The sequence below is a fragment of the Neomonachus schauinslandi genome, chromosome 2 (genome assembly GCF_002201575.2).
Source record: "Neomonachus schauinslandi chromosome 2, ASM220157v2, whole genome shotgun sequence".
In the NCBI taxonomy this organism is placed as follows: Eukaryota; Metazoa; Chordata; class Mammalia; order Carnivora; family Phocidae; genus Neomonachus; species Neomonachus schauinslandi.
In genome coordinates, this window is record NC_058404.1 from 157,843,453 (window position 1) to 157,864,043 (window position 20,591).

The window sequence follows — 20,591 nt, forward strand, 5'->3', positions numbered from 1 at the left end:
TACCTTTATGTCCTATTTTATTTAAATTAAGGATGAATGAAAGTTCCCAGCCCCTATATTTTGGTTGGAAAAAGAATTGGAAAAGTTTAAGTGACAGCTGTCTGAAATAATTCATCTCCCCAAGTTACTAATGTAAGAATGTGGCTTATCCATGAAGTGAAGTCATATTTGCTTTGTTGTTACTAAAGATTTTGGTTGTTTCCAAATCCCTGTGAAAATCTAAATCACTGGAGAATTCCTCAAAATGCAGACTTCAGGGCTCCAATACAGACATATTAGGAATCTCTAGAAATGGGGTGCTATCATTTGTGTTATCCTACAATACTCCCTCAAATGATTCTGATATTCAGAAAGTTTGAGAACCACTTAACTATAAGTTATTGGACAAAAAATGTGAAGAGCTAATACCTGTGGGTTTTCCACAGTAACGGGTATCAAGTGTTAACATATCTTATGTTTAAGCATTCTACTATGAACAAATAATTTGATAAGCTTAAATGAAAACCATTGTATTTCTGATTTCTGATTCATGCTTGCATTAAAACCTTATTAAGGTGAATTTTAAATAGATCTAGCCTAGTAAATAAACTACGATCTCTAAAATGGAAGATGCAAAGCATAAGTTCAATGTTTGTTAAGAACATATGCTGTGAACAATAAAAATTCCAATTAAAATTGAAAATATTACCCCAAGCTAGTGTCTTCTGGAGCACTAATTCTTATTTTAATCAAATGTATCAATTTTTTATACCTTAGTAGAAAAGGGTATTATGTGTTATATATGTGAATGTGTTTTTATAGCATTTCATAGAGTCTAAATGGCCTATAAAGTAGGCATTGTGCTATTATCTCCTGTATAAATTTTCAGAATATTTGAGAACAAAGAGGCACTTCCTTTACAAACCCTAACTATTTTTTCTGAATTGTTTTTGAGACTTACTGAGCATAAAACTTGCAGGACTGTATCTTTGTCGTCTGGGCCCATATGTGTTCGTATTCATCTGTGTATCAAGGAATCCATATGGTGCCCACTCAAGAAGAGAACTTTGTGCTGAAGATATGGTGGTAAAGAAATCAGAGACCTTCCTTACCCTAAGAGAGTTTACCACCTTATGAGGAAGATAGACGACAAACATTGAGAAATTATGTATGAAATAAATTCCACCAAGGAGAAATGACAAGTATGAACAGGGAAGGTATCACTGCATAATTGATGTCAAAGCAGAATCCCAAAGGATGAGTAGGAGTTATCTAGTTATCTGGTTAAACTCAAATAGGGTTCAAGGCAAAAAAATCAGATGTGGTCAGAGGAGGGTCCAGCCTCCTACTTTGTTGAGTTGATCTTGAACAGTAGATGCTATAGAAATGATGGTGGGTTCTGAAGTAAGACACTGTAGTTCTAAATCTAACTGTTACCACTACTGAGTCATGTCTTTGGGCAGATAGACCAATCTCCGAAAAGTTGTTCATCTGTTAAATGAAGTTTATAATAGGGTTGTAGTGAAGCTGAAAGGATCAAATAACAGCTAAGTAATTATAGAAAACAACATTAATACTTGCTTATACATAGTGATATATATATAACCTTATCTTATTTAATACCTAAATTCCTAACACAATTCCCAACTCAAGAACTGGGTTCCAACTCCAGGGCTCTCTACACAGCACTGCATTGTAAGGTACCAAGGATGGGCTCCTGCAGAAAGGCTTTGTAAACATTATTGCTATTCAAGATTTGGTAGAGGAGAAAATTAGAGGGGGAAACTGAAAATATCATAATGTTTGCTTCCATGTCCAAAAGTATTGGATAGTGTTTACTGAAAAAGAAAAAAGTTTCCTGTAAATTTTAAATGTTGGAAAAGAAAAAGCTGCTTGTGAATTTTAGAGAATAAAGATGGATTTAAGGGTAGGAAGTAGTGGGACAGGAAGCAGGATGGCAAATGAAATTAACTTTGATAAATGACTCAGAGGGTTTTGGCAAAAATTATCTTAATTGTTCTTACACACAGGTTATCACTGGAATAAATATAAAGTTAGATTTGAAAGTGACTGGATTATTTTATGAGCTTCAAAGTTTTGCACCTAACCAGTGCAAGCAATAATTTTTTTTAATCAAATCTCATGATTTAGCAAGTAAACTGATCATTCAGAGATCAGAATGACATTTATGGGATTAAGCGATTTCTATCTGTCTCTGAAACTAGCTGAGAGGGCACCACCAGAGGTAGAACTTGAGTAAAAGGATTTATTACCTAATATAGTACATAGGTCTTATTATTATTACTAATTAATCATTAGGTGCAAATAGAAGATCTTGTCTGATACTAACTCAAATTTCTTAGATTAATAGTTTTGAAGAGAATCAGATGTAGAATTAATGGATAGGGTAGAAGATTTAATACTCCCCAAATTTTAAAAATAGATAAATGGTTCTCATTTATTCTTCTACTACTCATACATGCATTCATAGATATTTGTTGGGCATTTACTCTGAGTCATACATTGTATTAGGCATTAGATCTATTATGGCTTGAATTGCATACCCCCAAATTCATATGTTCAAGTCCTAACCTCAGAATGTGACTTTATTTGGAAATAGGGTCATTATAGATATAATCAGTTAAGATAAAGTCACACTACAGTAGGGTAGGCCCAATCCAATATAACTGGTATCCTTATAAAAAGGAGAAATTTGGACACACACACACACACGGAGGACTTTACGAAGATAAAGAAGAGATTGGTGCGATGCTTCTACAAGCCAAAAAACACCAAAGAGTTCCAGCAAAACACCAGAAGCTAGGGGAGAAGCATGGAATAGATTCTCCCTCACAGCTCTTAGAAGGAACTGACCCTGCCACCTTAATCTTAGACTTGTGGCCTCCAAAACTGTGAGACAATAAGTTTCTGTTATTTAAGTCACCCAGTTTGCGCTACATTGTTATGGCAGCCCTAGCAAACTAATACAGGATTGGAGCAGGGAATCTCCCACCTTCACAGTGCCTATATTCTAGTTGCTGGCAATAAATCGGAATATTTTTCTGTATCTTGACCTCAAAAGAAGTTGTAGGGTTTTTTCCTAATCAACAAAATTATAGATTTGCATCTAAAAGAATGAAATGAAAATATGTTAATCCAAAAGAATCCATTTATGAGTCAAAAACACAATTGGCAAATAAATAAATAAAATCTTTAAAAAAAAAAGCGGGGGGCACCTGGGTGGCTCAGTGGTTAAGCATCTGCCTTCGGCTCAGGTCCTGATCCCAGGGTCCTGGGATGGAGCCCCACATCAGGCTCTGCTCAGCGAGGAGCCTCCTTCTCCCTCTCCCACTCCCCCTGCTTATGTTCCCTCTCTCGCTGTCTCTCTGTGTCAAATAAATAAATAAAATCTTAAAAAAAAAACACACACACACACAATTGGTGCTTCATGTTGGATTTTCTCTACATACTCTTCAAGATCTATGCCTCACCCTTTTCTGTGCTTTGGTTTCTCAACCTTATGGACTGCATCAGTCAGGATCTCTTCCCCTCTGTTTTCCATGTGCATTAAACCAATGAGAGGCACTGGAAGGAGAGCAGGGATCAGGACAGAGCCCATTAGCTTCTCACTATTGATCTGCAATGTTGACAATGGCTAGAATCCTCTCCATTCAATCATCAGTCAGGTGCTTCCTCTCAATGAGTTCCAGTAATGTTTCTCTCTTCTTCCCCTCCTTAAAACTGGTCCATGGTAACTGTTTCATAATTGTTGCTAATTCCTGGGAGCTTTATCATTTCTTGTTACCTTTAACTCTGCCCTCACTTAGAAATAATCCCATTTTCATACTCTGTTTAACGACCTCTTTGAGTATCAATGATTTCTTGCCAATACCATGGCGACACTAGAATTTTTCCTAGAATATTCCCAGGAAAGAGACTCTAAAATTTGGGTTTCAGGATTGATGTCTCACATATTTAATGAGCACAAAGATGATTTCTTTGCAACGGGGCAGATAGAAGACACTGGTACTATCTTCATGATTGCAGTGGTACCAAAGGAACTCAAATTATCACACGTGGCATGAGATGGGGTGCAGTGGAAAAAGGCTTTGAGACATCAATTTGCTATGGCATTTAGTTGCCATGTTGACATTGTTAATGTAAAAATCTGGAATATGTTTGTTGCTTCTAACTGAATAACACACAAATTAACTCAAAGCCTGGAATTCCTTTTCAAAGTGCAGAAAGCCTCTATGAAACTTTTTCTCACATGACATGGATCAGATACAAAGCCTGATTGTAAGTGCTATACAGATGCAATGCCAGTTGAATTTACGATTTCCTCAGATTTCTTATGCTAACTTTAAGGCCACTGGTTAGAAAGAAGTAGAACGTTGAAAAGTGGGATATGGATTTTTGGTCAGTATATCTGCTTGTCCACTTCCTGTGAACATCTGGAAGGAGAGATGGATGACTCATGTAAAAATCTACATTAATTGATAGTCCATAGATAACAGGTTAGTTGTTGGTCATGGTATTGGAAAAAAAAGAGATTGGAAAATAAGTGACAAGTGTGAATCTAGAAGAGAGGATAGTGAATAAATATTTCAGAGTATGAAAATATTCATGACCCACATAAATTCTCTGCAGTGAGGTGAAGGCACTCACCAATCAAGTGAACAAAATTACCTATTGTGTGGATATAAGTCAGCTTCTATCCTTGGCCACTAAATTGCTTGTTTAATGGGCTCATTTACAAAGTGGCCACAGTGGCTGGGATGGAGGCTAGGCATTGGGCTCAGTAACATAGACAACACAGACTTCCCTCCACTAAGATTGATCTACTCACCACTACTGCTGAGTACGTAACATGCCAAGAGCAGAAGTGAATGCTAGGCCCCTGATATGACCATTTCCTGGGGAGCTAGCCATTCACCAGGTGAAAGTTAATCACTTTGGAGCCCTTTTATCACAAAGGGTGTTCTCATGGGAATATACTCATATTCCAGAAACAGATTTCCTTTTGTGTTTGCAAAACTCTATCAATATTGCTATACAGGGACTAACAAAATGCCTTATTCATTTTTAAGGTAACTTAGTATCCTAAAAAAAATCACTTTTGCTGAGAGGACACACTTTACAATGAAAGAAATATAGCAAGCAGTGTGCTCTTCTCAAGGTGTTCTCTGGTTTTATCATACTCCCCAAAAGAGCAGCTGGTTGACAAAGTGATAAATTAGCCACCAAAGGCTCAGGAATGACACTATGTAAGTGAAGACACCCTGTGAGTTTGTAGTGCTCTTCTACAGGATGCAGAGTATGCTTTAGGCCAGTAAACAGTAATAGCACTGTCTCCTCCGTGGATAGAGTGCATGAACCTGGGAAACAAGGAGTGGATGTGGGAAAAGCCCACTATTGCACCTAACAGTGCATTAGAAGGGACCTCAGTGTATTTCAAAAGCCGATGCTTCCACCAGGAAACACAGTCAAGATTCTATTAAAATAGAAACTGAGACTGACCTCAGGCTATCTTGGGTTCCTCATTTTGATGAACTACTAGGTAAAGACAGAGGTTAATGTACTGGTTTGAATAATTAATTTGATTACCAAGGAGAAACTGCTTACAACTAGAGGGGGCAAAAAGAATTTTGAAATCAAGGCAATTCATTTTAGCACCGAATAATACAGGTATTCATCTATCAGTTGCCAGTGGGAAATTGGGGCAACATATCAAGATAGGACCACCAGAGATTTGGGTTCTATAGAAGTGAAGATTTGGGTCACCCTATCAGAAAAAAACTCATCAACTAATGTTGGCAGAGAATAAAGGGAACATGAAAATAGTAATCAAAGAATGAAACAATAACATCAACAAACCTTGTAACCTAAGCCTTATAATCAGCTATAGAAGTGGACACTATGATCAGCTGTGTTCCCCTCTCCATCCACTCTGGATACTGGATATCGATACTTTATATGAAGGGCACTGATGCTCAATAACATTACAATTAAAGTTCCTCGTGAGATTCTAGCTACATTGACATCTCCCCAATGTGATATCATCGTTAATAAGACTTTTTGTTTCCTATTTATTGGAGATTTTCTCCTTTGTGTTTCAGAATTGTCTCTCTCAATGAAGAACAGGAATGAATCCTGGCTGGAAAAAAGGGATGGACTGTGCTGGTTATTCTACATGGACTGTCACCTTTCTAGATCCATTCTTTGCCCCGATCTTTGCCCAGAACTAGATCACTTAGTATCTTTTGCCCTCTGACATTTTGTTGGTTTCAATCAATAGGAGGCATTACGAGGCTCAGATCATGATTTCATGGGTCAGGAGATCAAGCCCCTCATCAGGCTCTGTGCTTAGTATGGAGTCTGCTGGAGATTCTCTCCCTCTGCCCCTCCCCCTACCCGCACATGCGCTCTTTCTCTCTCTCAGTCTCTCTAAAATAAATACATCTTAAAAAAAAAAAATCAAGATTCCACCAGACACTATTGTCAAACATGTCTTAACAGCAGTGTTGACTGCACAGCAAAAAGGTTCTGAAGGAGAAGATATTATTTCCCGAGACCAGATCCTTTAAGGGTAGTGATGTTTTTGGTATTGTGTTCAATAACCAAAATACTAAATATTTGGAAGGTTGCTATATTTATACCAACTAACTGGATCAAAACTCTATCTGCAATAAGCTAAAGTAGGAAGAATTATTGAAAATAACATAATTACAAAGGTGACAAAATCCAGATATTAGAATAATTAATAGGGAATCTTCTCACTTATATCTGTAAAAAGCTATTAGACCTTTTAGACCAGTGTAATAGCTATCAATTACTTGGCCAACTGATATATATATTTTTTTGGGGTTTTTTGTTGTTGTTGTTACTATGCTGCTTTAGAATAATGATAGTGGTCTATTTTATGAAGACTGAACTATCCTCTTGAGTGTTGTTCCTTAAGAACCTACACAACTTATTCAAAACACTAACTAAAATCCTGTCTTTTTTTTTCTTTTTTGGAACAGAAAATGTGAAAAAGACACCTTTAGAATATTACATAGGATCAATGACCACCACATATCAACTCTTATTGGCCATTGCCTTTGCCACCGACCCAATCCTTTTATTGAGAAACAGAGTTTTATGATTCACATTTAACCTCCCAGTTTTGCTCTTTAGGGGCTAAATGCAATATTGTTGAAACATACTCTTTGAATTTAATAAGAAAATGATCGATTTTAATGCTATCTCAGGAGAAAAAAGTGTAATGCTCAACACACTATAGTAAAAAGGAAGAGGCAGGCTTTCGTAGCTGTTCATTGCAATTGAGAAAGCCTCCTATTTCTTCCTACATTACAGACTTAGTCATTGTAGCGAACTTGTCGGCTTTAGCCAACTTGTGTTTTTATGTCTCAGTAGAGATGTGCTTCAAAGAAATCTCCCTTTGAAACCTGTGATAAAAAACTACTCAAAGCAAAATGAATCCATAATCAAATAACTTGTATTTTATTTTTTTTTAAAAAGGGAAAGAAAACCAGAGCTCTTACTTGCAATACATTTTTAACAGTATTTTGAGTAGCTTTACTCTTTTATTCCCCCTGTGGGACTATATCAGATTCAGACATGCTCTGAAAGGATAATCTTTTCTCTAAATAATAGGTAGTTAATAACTGAATTTAAATGGGATAACATGGGAGCATTAGTCTATTTGTATCAAGGGGTCTTTCCTAAAAAAAAAAAAAAAGAAAGAAAAATTCTCAAAAATAAAAAAATCTATAGCTATTATTTTTAAGCATTTCTAATGGCCAAGAAAGACTCATAATGCAAATTTTAGTTTCTATTGTGGGCCACAGACCATATCCCCCAAATATATTCCCCATTCCTCAATCTAACCCATTACTACCTCTACCTGTATGGTCTACACCCCTCAGATTCTGGTTCATTTTGGACCAAACCAATAGCATATGAGGATACATGCCATGTGCCAGTATCTGAATTGATACGGTGGGAAATACTGGCACTAATGTTGAGAACAAAGTAGCATGTCCCCAAATAGTGAATGAATGCATGAATGAATAAACAAATAATACACTACAGACTGAACTTGAATTTGAACCTCATAAAGATGAATGTTGATAAATCAATACTTGAAGCCAATACAGAAAAGTCCTTCTTAATTCTAAATTTGTAATTATTTATAGAAAATTAAGGATTTGACAGCAAACAATTCATGTGCTTCTCAGAGAAAGAATAATTTTGCCACCCAATGGTTCCAAAATTTAAAGTTTTGTCTCATTTTATTGAAGAACACAAAATCACAAATACTGCAATTGATACCAAATATGAACAAAATTATAATAAAAATGTGTGTATAAAGAAACTAACAGAACAAAAATATAATCCAGAAATAAACAAAAAAATATATGGTAGCCTGATATATTTTTTTTAAGATTTTATTTATTTATTAGAGAGAGAGAGAGAGAGAGCACAAGCAGGGAGAGCAGCAGGCAGAGAGAGAGGGAGAAGCAGGCTCCCTGCTGAGCAAGGAGCCAAATGTGGGGCTCAATCCCAGGACCCTGAGCTGACCATGACCTGAGCCGGAGGCAGACACTTAACTGACTGAGCAACCCAGGCACCCTAGTAACCTGATTTATAACAAAGTACCACTGTACTTCAAATCAAAAGGGCAGCCTTTTCAATAAATTGTGTTGATCCATTAAGATATCTCTAAAGGAAAAAAAATGAAATTGACCCCTACCTCACAACATTTACAAAAGTAATTTGAGATAGATAATAATCTTAAATGTGAAAAGCAAACAAAAGACTTCTAGAAGAAAACAGAAGACAATATCTTTTCGACCTTAGACAGCCAAAATTTCTTTAACAAGACATAAGAGCACTATTAAAAAAAAAATGTTGAATTAAAAAGCTCTGCCATCAGAAGACATGAATAGACATTTTTCCAAAAAAGACATACAAATGGCTAACAGACACATGACAAAATGCTCAACATCACTCATCATCAGGGAAACACAAATCAAAACCACAGTGAGATACCACCTCCTCCTATCAGAATAGCTAAAATTAACACCCCAGGAAATAAAAGATGTTGGCGAGGATGCGGAGAAAGGGGAACCCTCTTAACTGTTGGTAGGAATGCAAGCTGGTGCAGCCACTCTGGAAAACAGTATGGAGGTTCCTCAAAAAGTTAAAAATAGAACCACCCAACAACCCAGCAATTGCACTACTAGGTATTTACCAAAAGGGTATAAAAATGCTGATTTGAAGGGGCACATGTGCCCCAATGTTTATAGCAGCAATGTCCACAATAGCCAAATTATGGAAAGAGTCCAAATGTCCATAGACTGATGAATGGATAAAGATCAGCTGAATACTAGTCAGTCATCAGAAAGAATGAAATCTTGCCATTTGCAATGATGTAGATGGAACTAGAGTGTATACTTCTAAGCAATTTAAAAATAAAAAAAAATTTTTTAATTTAAAAAAATTTTTAAAAATTTAAAAAACAAAACAGATGAACATAGGCGAAGGAAAGGAAAAATAAAATAGGATAAAAACAGTGAGGGAGGCAAACCATAAGAGACTCTTAACTATAGAGAACCAACTGAGAGTTGTTAGAGGGGAGGTGGATGGGGGATGGGCTAAATAGGTGATGGGCATTAAGGAGAGCACTTGTGATGAGCACTGGGTGTTATATGTAAATGTGAATCACTAAATTCTACTCCTGAAACAATACTACACTATATGTTAACTAACTTGAATTTAAATAAAATCTTGGAAGAAAAAAAAAAGGAGGATTGAAAAGTAGCCACCAAGTCTGAGAATTTGGAAGTGAATGATGATTTTTTTCCAGAATCCTTTAAAAGTGTGATGGGGAAAAAAGATTAGAGATGAGCAAGTAAAGGCAGCAAATGTTGACTACTGTTTCAACAAATTGGAGTGGAAATTATTCAGGAGAGGCTGAAGATGAGTGGAGAGAAAAGGCAGAAAAGGATGCATGGCCAGATGAGGACGTTTTAAGGGAAGAGAACAGGACAACAAAGATTTCTTTATAGACCAGGGTTACATCCAGTCAAGTAAAAGAGGTTGAAGACACTGGAAAGAGGGACTAATCGATAGAACAAGATGGAAAAACAAGGTGAAAGTTTTGATTTAAAAAAAAAAAGAAACTAACAAAGCAAGGTAGGGAGGAGAAAAACTCCATGTGGCAGATTTAATCTTGATTAGAAGAAAGAAAACTCATCCAGTAATGCTCAAACAATTCAAGTACATGAATGTTTGAATGTATAAATCTTTAGTTGGCCAGGATCAATAGGAAATTGATGGAGAAAATGCATAATGGCTTCCTAAAGGTAAAGGCACTGTTAACCTCTGAGGATCCTTAGGAATGGGATTTAGAAGGGGGATTAAGGATGTGGTGAGGATTAAAAATACTGAAAAATAGGGAATCAATGAACACAGAGAAGTGAAAGCATTGACAGACAGCTCTAAGGCCCACATCAGGCTAGAGACACCAATCTGCAGAAATTTGATCATCTTCCAGCTACCTCATTTGGATACCTACAATCTGGTGGTCTGTTTATATAAGGGCTGGGATCCAGGATGTGAAGATCACACATATTAGATACCTTTATTCAGACTCTAGCAATTTTTCTAACCAAAAAAACCACACACACACACACACACACACACACACACACACACACCCTCTACCATCAAAAATGTAAGAGAAAAAATGTCAAGCTATAGACTGGGAGAAGATATTCCCAATATTTAGATATAGCAAAGGACTTGAACTCAGAATCCTGTAAGTCAATAAAAGGCTAACAATCTAATTTTTAAATGAACAAAACTTGAAAGGGAACATCACCAAAAATGATACGCAAATGAATAATAAGCTTATGAAAAGATATTCAGCATCATTAGTCATCACAGAAATGCAAATTGAAATCACAAGGAGATATTACATCCCACAGGAATGGCTAAAATTATACACGGCATACATTTTTTATATTATTCACAAAACCAACATTTACTGTTATCAAATGTTGGTGAGGATACGGAGCAATGGAACTCTCATACATTTTTGATGGGATTGTAAACTGGTACATACACTTTGGAAAATGGTTATAATCATACATGCACACACAAACACACATCCTATAACTGCAAATTTCAATGTTTCAAGAAGAAATGACTGCTTTTGACCATAAAAAGACATGTACAAGATTGTTGTGAATGCTCATGGTGGTGTTATTTACAAATATCAAAAGCTGGAAAAAATCCAAATGAACAAATGTAGAATGAACAAATGAAAATCACCAACAGCAATGGAAAAAATTAACTATTCCTTCAGACAAAAATATGGATACATCTCAACACACATAAGATTTAGCTAAAGAAGCCAGAAACAAGCATATATACTATATTTAATTAATATAAAGCTCAAAGTAGGCAAAACCAATCTAGGATAATAGAGATTAAAATAGCAGTTATCCTTGAGTGTATACCAATAGACAGGAAGCATGAGGTAGCATATTCGGTGTTAGAAATACTTACATTGAGGGGTGCCTGGTGGCTCAGTCTTTAAACATCTGCCTTCGGCTCAGGTCATGATCCCAGGGTCCTGGGATGGAGCCCCGCATCGGGCTCCCTGCTCGGCGGGAAGCCTGCTTCTCCCTCTTCCACTCCCCCTGCTTGTGTTTCCTCTCTCTGTGTCTCTCTCTGTCAAATAAATAAATAAATAAATCTTAAAAAAAAAAATACTTACATTGATGATGGTTTACCTGGGTGTTTACATGTATAGAAATGCAAATATTCACAGCTTTATAATACAGATTTTGATTACCAGATGATACAGCAGAACTGACATCTATTGAGTTCTGACTATGTGTATGGTATTTCATTTAATTCTCATATTAAAGGATATATTATTTTTCCTCTAGAGATGATGAGTTGGATATTTAAGGAGGTTAAATAATATAGCTAAGTCACACAACAAATTAGTGGAGCTGGCATTCAAGTCCAGATCTCTGGGATTCCAAGATCCATAGTCTTAAAAAAAATTAAATAAAAAAATAAAAAACCATTCTACCTTATCCATACATCTTTTTAAAGTACATCATACGGGCTCCTGGGTGGCTCAGTTGGTTAAGCGACTGCCTTCAGCTCAGGTCATGATCCTGGAGTCCCTGGATCGAGTCCCACATCAGGCTCCCTGCTCAGCAGGGAGTCTGCTTCTCCCTCTGACCCTCCTCCCTCTCATGCTCTCTGTCTCTCATTCTCTCTCTCGCAAATAAATAAAATCATAAAAAAAAAATTAAATAAGTAAATAAATAAATAAAGTACATCATAATGATGTGTTTATGAACAGCCCAATCTTCATAGTTCCAAGTGTCCTTGAGAGGTTCTTAAGGCCTCTGACATGTGGTAATTGTAAATGTAAACTTGAGGAACATGAATATAAATCTCCAGTCACTTGGTTAGGGATTTAGTCTGACTAGATATATAATTCTTAATGCTACATTGCCAATCTCTACCCATCCTTTCAAATGCAATAGCTCTCATGGAGTAGCCATTAAATAAATATTCATTGTAATTCTTCAATTTTCCAGGCACTGTTTTCGGTCCCAAATAATTTATGCTACATGTATAACAGTATCACAATAGTAGTAATTAAGAATTTGTTGATGTAGTCCTAGTAAATGTCAAATATCTATGTTGAATATTTTCCTTCCTTGTCTTCTACTATGAAATTATGGATATGCTGGGGCGCCTTGGTGGCTCAGTCATTAAGCGTCCGCCTTTGCATCCGGTGGTGATCCTGGGGTCCTGGGATGGAGCCCCACATCGGGCTCCCTGCTCCGCGGGAGGCCTGCTTCTCCCTCTCCCACTCCCCCTGCTTGTGTTCCCTCTCTCGCTGTGTTTCTCTCTGTCAAATAAATAAATAAAATCTTTAAAAAAAAAGAAATTATAGATATGCTAAGAAAGAAAAAATAAAGGCCCAATATATTGTCTTTAAATAAACTCATTAAAAAATGTCAGCCATCACCAATGTCATACTGGGCCCTATATTTCTCCAACAGGGCCCAAATCTTCTGGGATGTTCTATTTTCTTTTTTTGTACTTTCCTAGCTGTAAGGACGCCCCTTTTTCTGTACTTCCCTTCAAATCAAAAACTTCTATCATATGCAAATAACCCAAACTCATTTCCTAAAACCTTGCAACTCTGTTTCTGTTTGTATGCAATAGCTATTAAAATTATTATACCTTATCAATTGGTGCCTTCATTTAGCTTGAGAAAATATACTGAAAATATATTTCTCAGTATTGCAATTCAAAATTTTACATGAGTAAGCTGAGGGTGAACTGAGGGTGAAGAACACATAGATGAAGAAGCTATGGTGAAAACCCAAAACAGCCCTTTTTATAGACAGTGTTATTTTATTTTTATTTTACCAGGATTATAAACTGAACACACACAACTCAGATTCAAAGAGAAAATGCAACTTCTTTATCTTTGTCTACCAATAATCTAAACATTCTCCTAAACCTGAACCTATTATAACATGGAAAATAACTGTAATTATTAAAGATTTCTTTAGGATTAAACAAACTCACACTTCTATCCCCTTTTCAGGTCCTTTTCATGGTAGTTTGTAGGTATATGTAGGGAGAGATGTGGCTTAAGAAACTTCATGTTAAAGGATTGATTCAGGATGGCTTCCCTGATCTCTAGATCATGGTTCTCATCCACCTGCTGGCATCCAATACTGATGTAGCTCAGAATCTGACACTGAGTTGATAGAGAGTTTGGTGACACAATCTGGCTGATTAAGCCTCATCTCAGACCTTCCTAGTACTTTCAACCCCTCTGAGATCTCACTATGATTCATATGGACATGGATCCCTGGTAAGCAAAATTTAGAAAAGCTGCTTTGCCACCCCCCTCCCTATGATATTCCCTCTGGAAATTTACCTGTAAGTACTTTGGCCCATCTTATTTGGTCTATGGCATTCAAGAACCCAAGGTAGCCCAGTGGGCTATGCAGCAATTTAGTACAGGATGGTCTCCAAGGAGTGTTCTTTCCAGAGATCCCAATGAGGACCACTGGCAAAAATCCCATCCCACGCCTATTTAGTGGTATTTTATTTACTAAAACACCTTTGCCTTCCCCATCCTCTTGTTCTCTTTCTTCTTCCAGACACCCATTGAGTCAGCAATGAAAGACTTTCTTTTCCTTCCTCCGTATCAAATATTCCTTCCTCTTGAGAAGCAAGGCTTACAGTTTGGCTACTCCAGGAAAAAAAGCACCTTTACTACCTTATGGGAAAAAAGCAATGATTTAAGTCCTTCTTAGTTCTTGAGATATTCCCTAAGTGATCAATGAATTTGGAAATTCCTTTTGTTTTCAAAAAAACACTGACTTGACTGCAAAGCCCCCCCCTTTTTTTTTTTTGCACATTAGAAGTCAAAACTTGCCTCGGTTCTCCACTTTTCATTCCATGGTAAGTCTCACTGTCACTTCACATATCTGAAACCCTGGAGCTACCCAGAACTAGTCATGTGCTTAAAAAGGCAAAAGAGAAATGAGCAATCAGAATTTTCTAATTATCACCTTATTTCCATCCATAAATTCATCATTAATGTTCTGCTAGTTAAATGGATTTCCCTCTATTTCTGCACTTTCATATTCTGAACTCCTTTCAGAATCTTTCTCAAGGATGCCTGCGTGGCTCAGTCAGTTAAGCGTCAGCCTTCGGTTCAGGTCATGATCCCAGGGTCCTGGCATGGAGTCCCGCACCAGGCTCCTTGCTCAGTGGGGAACCTGCTTTTCCCTCTGCCTGCTGCTCCCCCTGGTTGTGCGCTCTCTCTCTCTCTCTCTCTGACAAACAAATTAATTAATTAATTAAAAAAAAAAGAATCCTTCTCAAATATTAGCTCTTTCATGATCCCTGTAAGTAGAGGCAATCTCAATTACAGCCAATATCTCTTCTATTTTGCTTTTATCGTGTTTATCACTATCTCTCTTCATGTAGTAGCTACATCTACATTTTTCTCTCTTGCTAGATCTATGCTTCTTGTAGACATGGGCTATATACTGGACATAGTCTGACATAATAGGAAGAGATGTCTAGTTCTTTTATGAGATCCAACAAGTGACTTAAATTCTCTCTATGCAATGTTGTTTTATCTGTAAAATGATAACAATAATATCTACATTGTAGCCTTTTATAATTATTGTAAAAAATACCAATACTATATCTGAAAAGATTCCTGTATAGTGTCAATTAGCAGTTTACTCTCAATAGACAATAATAAAGTCAATAATTAGAATGTGGCAAACTTTTAAGAATCATCTAGTCCACAAAGCAAATACTCAGTTTCTGTTCTGTTGATATTCAGGAATGACTCTAAGCTTTGAAACAAAGCTTCTAATGTTGACAATGCAATATAAGGAACTATGATGAATGATGAAATTAATATTATCATTTATATCAAAAATAATTTAAATAATCCAATGAACTGAAACTAAAATATGACATACTTTTATATAGGATTTCATAGGGTATGCAGTTTATTCCTTCTTTCAAAGTCCAGCTATTATTACAAGAGTAGTGACAAAAATTGAACCTTATCCTGTTTACTATTTTCCATAGAGCTTTTTTTATACAAATATTATCTTGTTTGTTGTTTTTTGCAGTATAGTTAGGACAAGTTGGTTAGATTGGAAAATCCAAAATTCAGAGGTTGGGACATTTCCCCAAGGTCAATTACTGACCAGTTAGCAATGTGAATGGGTTAAGAGTCAGCTCCTCCCAATTTCTTGCTTCAATTCTTCCTTCATCAATCAGGAACGACAAACCTATGAGGCTGATATTTTGCTAATGACAATGACATTCAGTTTTAGTTAGACTATTTTAAAGAATGTTTTTCTATTTATGTCACTTATTAGTAATAATGAAAATAGCAACATAGTCTATTTATTATGTGGGACTTGAAAGAAATAAATTTCCTACTGTTCTGAGAATTGGATGTATGCCCACACCATCAGTAACTGCTGACCCACCATACCTTTTGTTACCCTCACAAACAAGATTAAGTTCCCGTCATCTGAGAACTGATCTTGGCATCAGGAATGCCTACATTTTAGTTACTAAGGTCCATTCACTCTTTACTGCCCCAGGCCAGTAATCTACTCTTCTGCCCAAAGAGACACCTTTGCAACCTAACATAAGGCTAATAGCTGCATCCTGTTCTGAAAAAGAAGAAGCACTTGAGATACCATTCAGAGGTGATTAAATACCTTGCTGGATAAAAGAAAAGGTGTTTTCTCTTTTTCTTTCTCCTTTTTCCCCTTCCTTCCTTCCTTCATTCCTTCCTTCCCCTCTCTCTTTCTCTTCACAAAAACTATAGCATTGTAAGCAAACACCAAGCATTATAATAATAGGATCGAATAACCACAAGGCTTCAAAATGAGACCTTTCAATTATTTTGCATTTAGAATTTTTTTCAGTTTACAAAGATTTTTTATTTCTTTTTTTTCCCTACAAACTAAGTTGTTGAAAACATAAAATATTTGAAAAACAATAGCTAAACATAATGCTTTAAAACATGATAAAATTGTGCTCACTTAGGCTTAAAGAATGCGTTCTAGACAAATTCTTTGTGCAAACACATCAGTTAGAATTCAACCCAACAAAAGTAAATTCTGTTCCTTTATGCACCATTTGGGAGCAGTCTCTCACTAAAGAGGGTGTTTGATATATTCTCTTATATTGTAAAATCCTAGCTACTTTCACATAAAGTTTCCAGAGGAAAAATACTTGCTCTAAAATGTAGTAGTAACTGCTACAGATCAACCAGAGATTCACGCATTACAGTTCACTCTTGAACAATGCAGGGATTAGAGTTGCCAACTCCTGCACAGTCAAAAATCCATGTATAACTTTTGACTCCCCAAAAACTTAACTACTAATATCCTACAGTTAACTGGAAGCCTTACCAATAATATAAAACAGTCAATTAACATGTATTTTGTATATGTATTATATACTATATTCTTACAATAAAGTAAATTAGAGAAAAGAAAATGTTATTAAGAAAATCATAAGGAAAAAAGATACATCTGCAGTACAGTATTGTATTTTTCAGAAAACATCCGGGTGTAAGTGGCCCCACATGTTTCAACAGTCAGCTGGATCAGGAAAGTGATCATTATAAATAAGCAGATCAGGGGCGCCTGGGTGGCTCAGTTGGTTAAGCAACTGCCTTCAGCTCAGGTCATGATCCTAGAGTCCCGGGATCGAGTCCCGCATCGGGCTCCCTGCTCGGCAGGGAGTCTGCTTCTCCCTCTGACCTTCCTCCCTCTCATGCTCTCTGTCTCTCATTCTCTCTCTCTCAAATAAATAAATAAAATCTTTAAAAAAAAAAAGAAAATATATTTAAAAAAAATAAGCAGATCACTTTTCAGTCTATTTTCCTGATCATTTAAAATAAAGCCTTCATGACACTGAGTAGATTTGTTCTACATTGGAGCAGCTTCTTAAAGGGCACACTTTTCTGCCTTCCCCAGAGAAAACCACTGACGTGTTCAAAGGTAAGAGTAACTGGTCTTAGCGCAAATACATTGTTAACTCACAAAAGAAAACTCACTTTTGAGAAAAAAAAAATGTTTTCTACAATTTTCCAGAGTCAAGGTTTACATGACATTCTACTGCCCTAGATTCTTCAATAAATTTTTGAGACCTCTCTGCTAATACTCATTAGCATTTAAATCCATCCATTCAGTGAATATTGATTTACCATCTTGTGTGCCAGGCACTATACTGATCCCTTATCCCATCGATTACAGACATACACAGGTACACACACAATCTCTACACATACACAAAAACTCCTCTGAGAATCTATTTTAGCATACCCTGTATAAGTTATTTATACAGGCTATAATGATGAATAACAAAATAACAAAACTCAGTAGCTTAAAACATCTATTTCTTATTGCTCATGAATCTTTGCCTCAATTGGGTAATTCTGAGATATTCCCTGAGTTCACTCATGCATCTGCAGTCACTGTGTGTCAACTATAGGAATACCTCGGAGATATTGCAGGTTTAGGTCCATACCACTACAATAAAATGAATATTGCAATAAAGTGAGTAAAATCAACTTTTTGGCTTCCCAGTGCATATAAAAGTTATATTTACACTATATTGTAGTCTATCAATATTGCAATAAAGTGAGTAAAATCAACTTTTTGGCTTCCCAGTGCATATAAAAGTTATATTTACACTATATTGTAGTCTAAGACTTAAGTCTTATGGACCTATTGCATGGATCAAGTATGCAATAGCATTATCTCTAAAAAAAAAAATGCACCTGCCTTAATTAAAAGATATTTTGTTGCTAAAAAATGCTAAGCATCATCTGAGCTTTCAGCCAGTAGTCATTATTTTGCTTGTGGAGGGTCTTGCCTCAATGTTGGTGGCTGCTGACCGATCAGGGTGGTGGTTGCTGAAGGTTGAGATGGCTGTTATAATTCCTCAAAATAAGACAACAAGGAAGTTTGATGCATCAATTGACTCTTCCTTTCATCAAAGATTTCTCTGTAGCATGTGATGCTATTGATAGTGTTTTACCCAAAGTCGAATTTCTTTCAAAACTGGAGTCAATTCTCTCAAACCTTGCTGCTGCTTCATCAACTAAGTTATGGAATATTCTAAAACCTTTGTTGTCATTTCAATAATCTTCATAGCATCTTCACCAGGACTAGTTTCCACCTTTATTTGCTCATCCAGAAGAAGCTACTCCTCATCTGTTACAGTTTTATCATGAGATGGCAGCAATTCAAGTTACATCTTCACACCCTGCTTCTCATTCTAGTTCTTTTGTTATTTCTACTACATCTGCAGTTACTTCTTTCACTGAAGTCTTGAACCCCTCAAAGTTCTCGATGAGGGTTGAAATTACTTCTTCCAAACTCCTGTTCATGTTCATATTTTGACCTGTTCTTAATGGCATCTAGATGGTGAATCCTTTTCAGAAAGTTTTCAATTTACTTTGACCAGATCCATCAGGGAAAGCACTATCTATGCAGCTATAGCTTTATGAAATGTATTTCTTAAATAACATAACTTTATGAAATGACTCCTTGATCCATGTGCTGCAGAATGGATGTTGCATTAGCTAGCATAAAAATAACAAGAATCTCATTGTCCATCTCCATCAGAGCTCTTGGGTGACCAGGTACATTGTCAATGAGCAGTCTTATTTTGAAAGGAATCTTTTTTTCTGAACTAGTGGGTCTCAAAATATTTGGTTTAAAATATTTGGCAAACCATGTTGTAAACATGTGCTGTCATCCAGGCTTTGTTTTTCTATTTCTAGAGCACAGACAGAGTAGATTTAGCATAATTCTTAAGGGCCCTAGAAGTTTCAGAATGCCAATGAGCATTGGCTTCAACTTAAAGTCACCAGCTGCATTAACCCTTAACAAGAGAGCCGGCCTATCCTTTGAAGGTTTGAAGTCAGGTATTGACTTCTCTTCTCTAGCTATGGAAGTCCAGATGACATCCTCTTCCAACAGAAGGCTGTTTCATCCACATTGAAAATCTGTTGTTTAGCATAACCAAGCTTCATTAGATCTTCTGGATAACTGTTGGTTCACAGCCCTCTCAGGCGCTTCTCAAGCATAATCTGAAACCGGCCCCTATACTCAGAAGGCAAGGAAAGACTGAAGAAAGAGGCAAGCCATTCCAGATTGGGTCATGGGGGGAAGTTTTAATAAGCAAAGGGAACTTACATATGAGGCTTGTCTTGGGCAGCAGCAAGACAAATGGATCCCTGCACCTGCCTGCCAAATCTTAAATGTTTATAAAGAGGCCTTAACCGGGATCAGTCGTGTATTCTGTGCAGGTGTTCTCAACACCTCATCATTGTCTAAAGGTTATGTCCTTGGAGCAGCCTCTGGGACCAAAAAAGGCAAGCAGAACTCACATTTCCAGGGCAGGGAAAGGGATGAGAAGCCTCCAAGTGCTGGAGTCCAGCTCACAGGCCAATGGACAGTCATGTCTTTTGATGATGTTCCTCAACAGTAACTTGCTGCAGCTTCTACATCAGTACCTGCTCACCTTGCACTTTTATGTGATGGAGAGGGCTTCTTCCCTTAAGTCTTATGGACCCAGCTTCTGCTGGCTTCAAACTTTTCTTTTGCAGCTTCCTCACCTCTCTCAGCCTTCACAAAATTAAAGAGAGTTAGGACCTTGCTCTGGATTAGATTTTGGCTTAAGGGAATGTTGTGGCTTAGTTCTGCCACACCACTCACTATCCAGACCTCTCACGCTTTGTCCACATCAGCAATAAGGCTGATTCACTTTCTTATCATTTGTGTGCTCACTGGAGTAACACTTTTCATTTCCTTCAAGAACTTTTCTTTTGCATTCACAACTTGGCTGTTTGGCACAAGAGGCCTAGCTTTAGGCCTATCTTGGCTTTCCACATGACTTCCTCACTAAGTTCAATCATTTCTAGCTTTTGATTTAAAGTCAAAGACATGTGACTCTTCCTTTCACTTGAACACTTAGAGGCC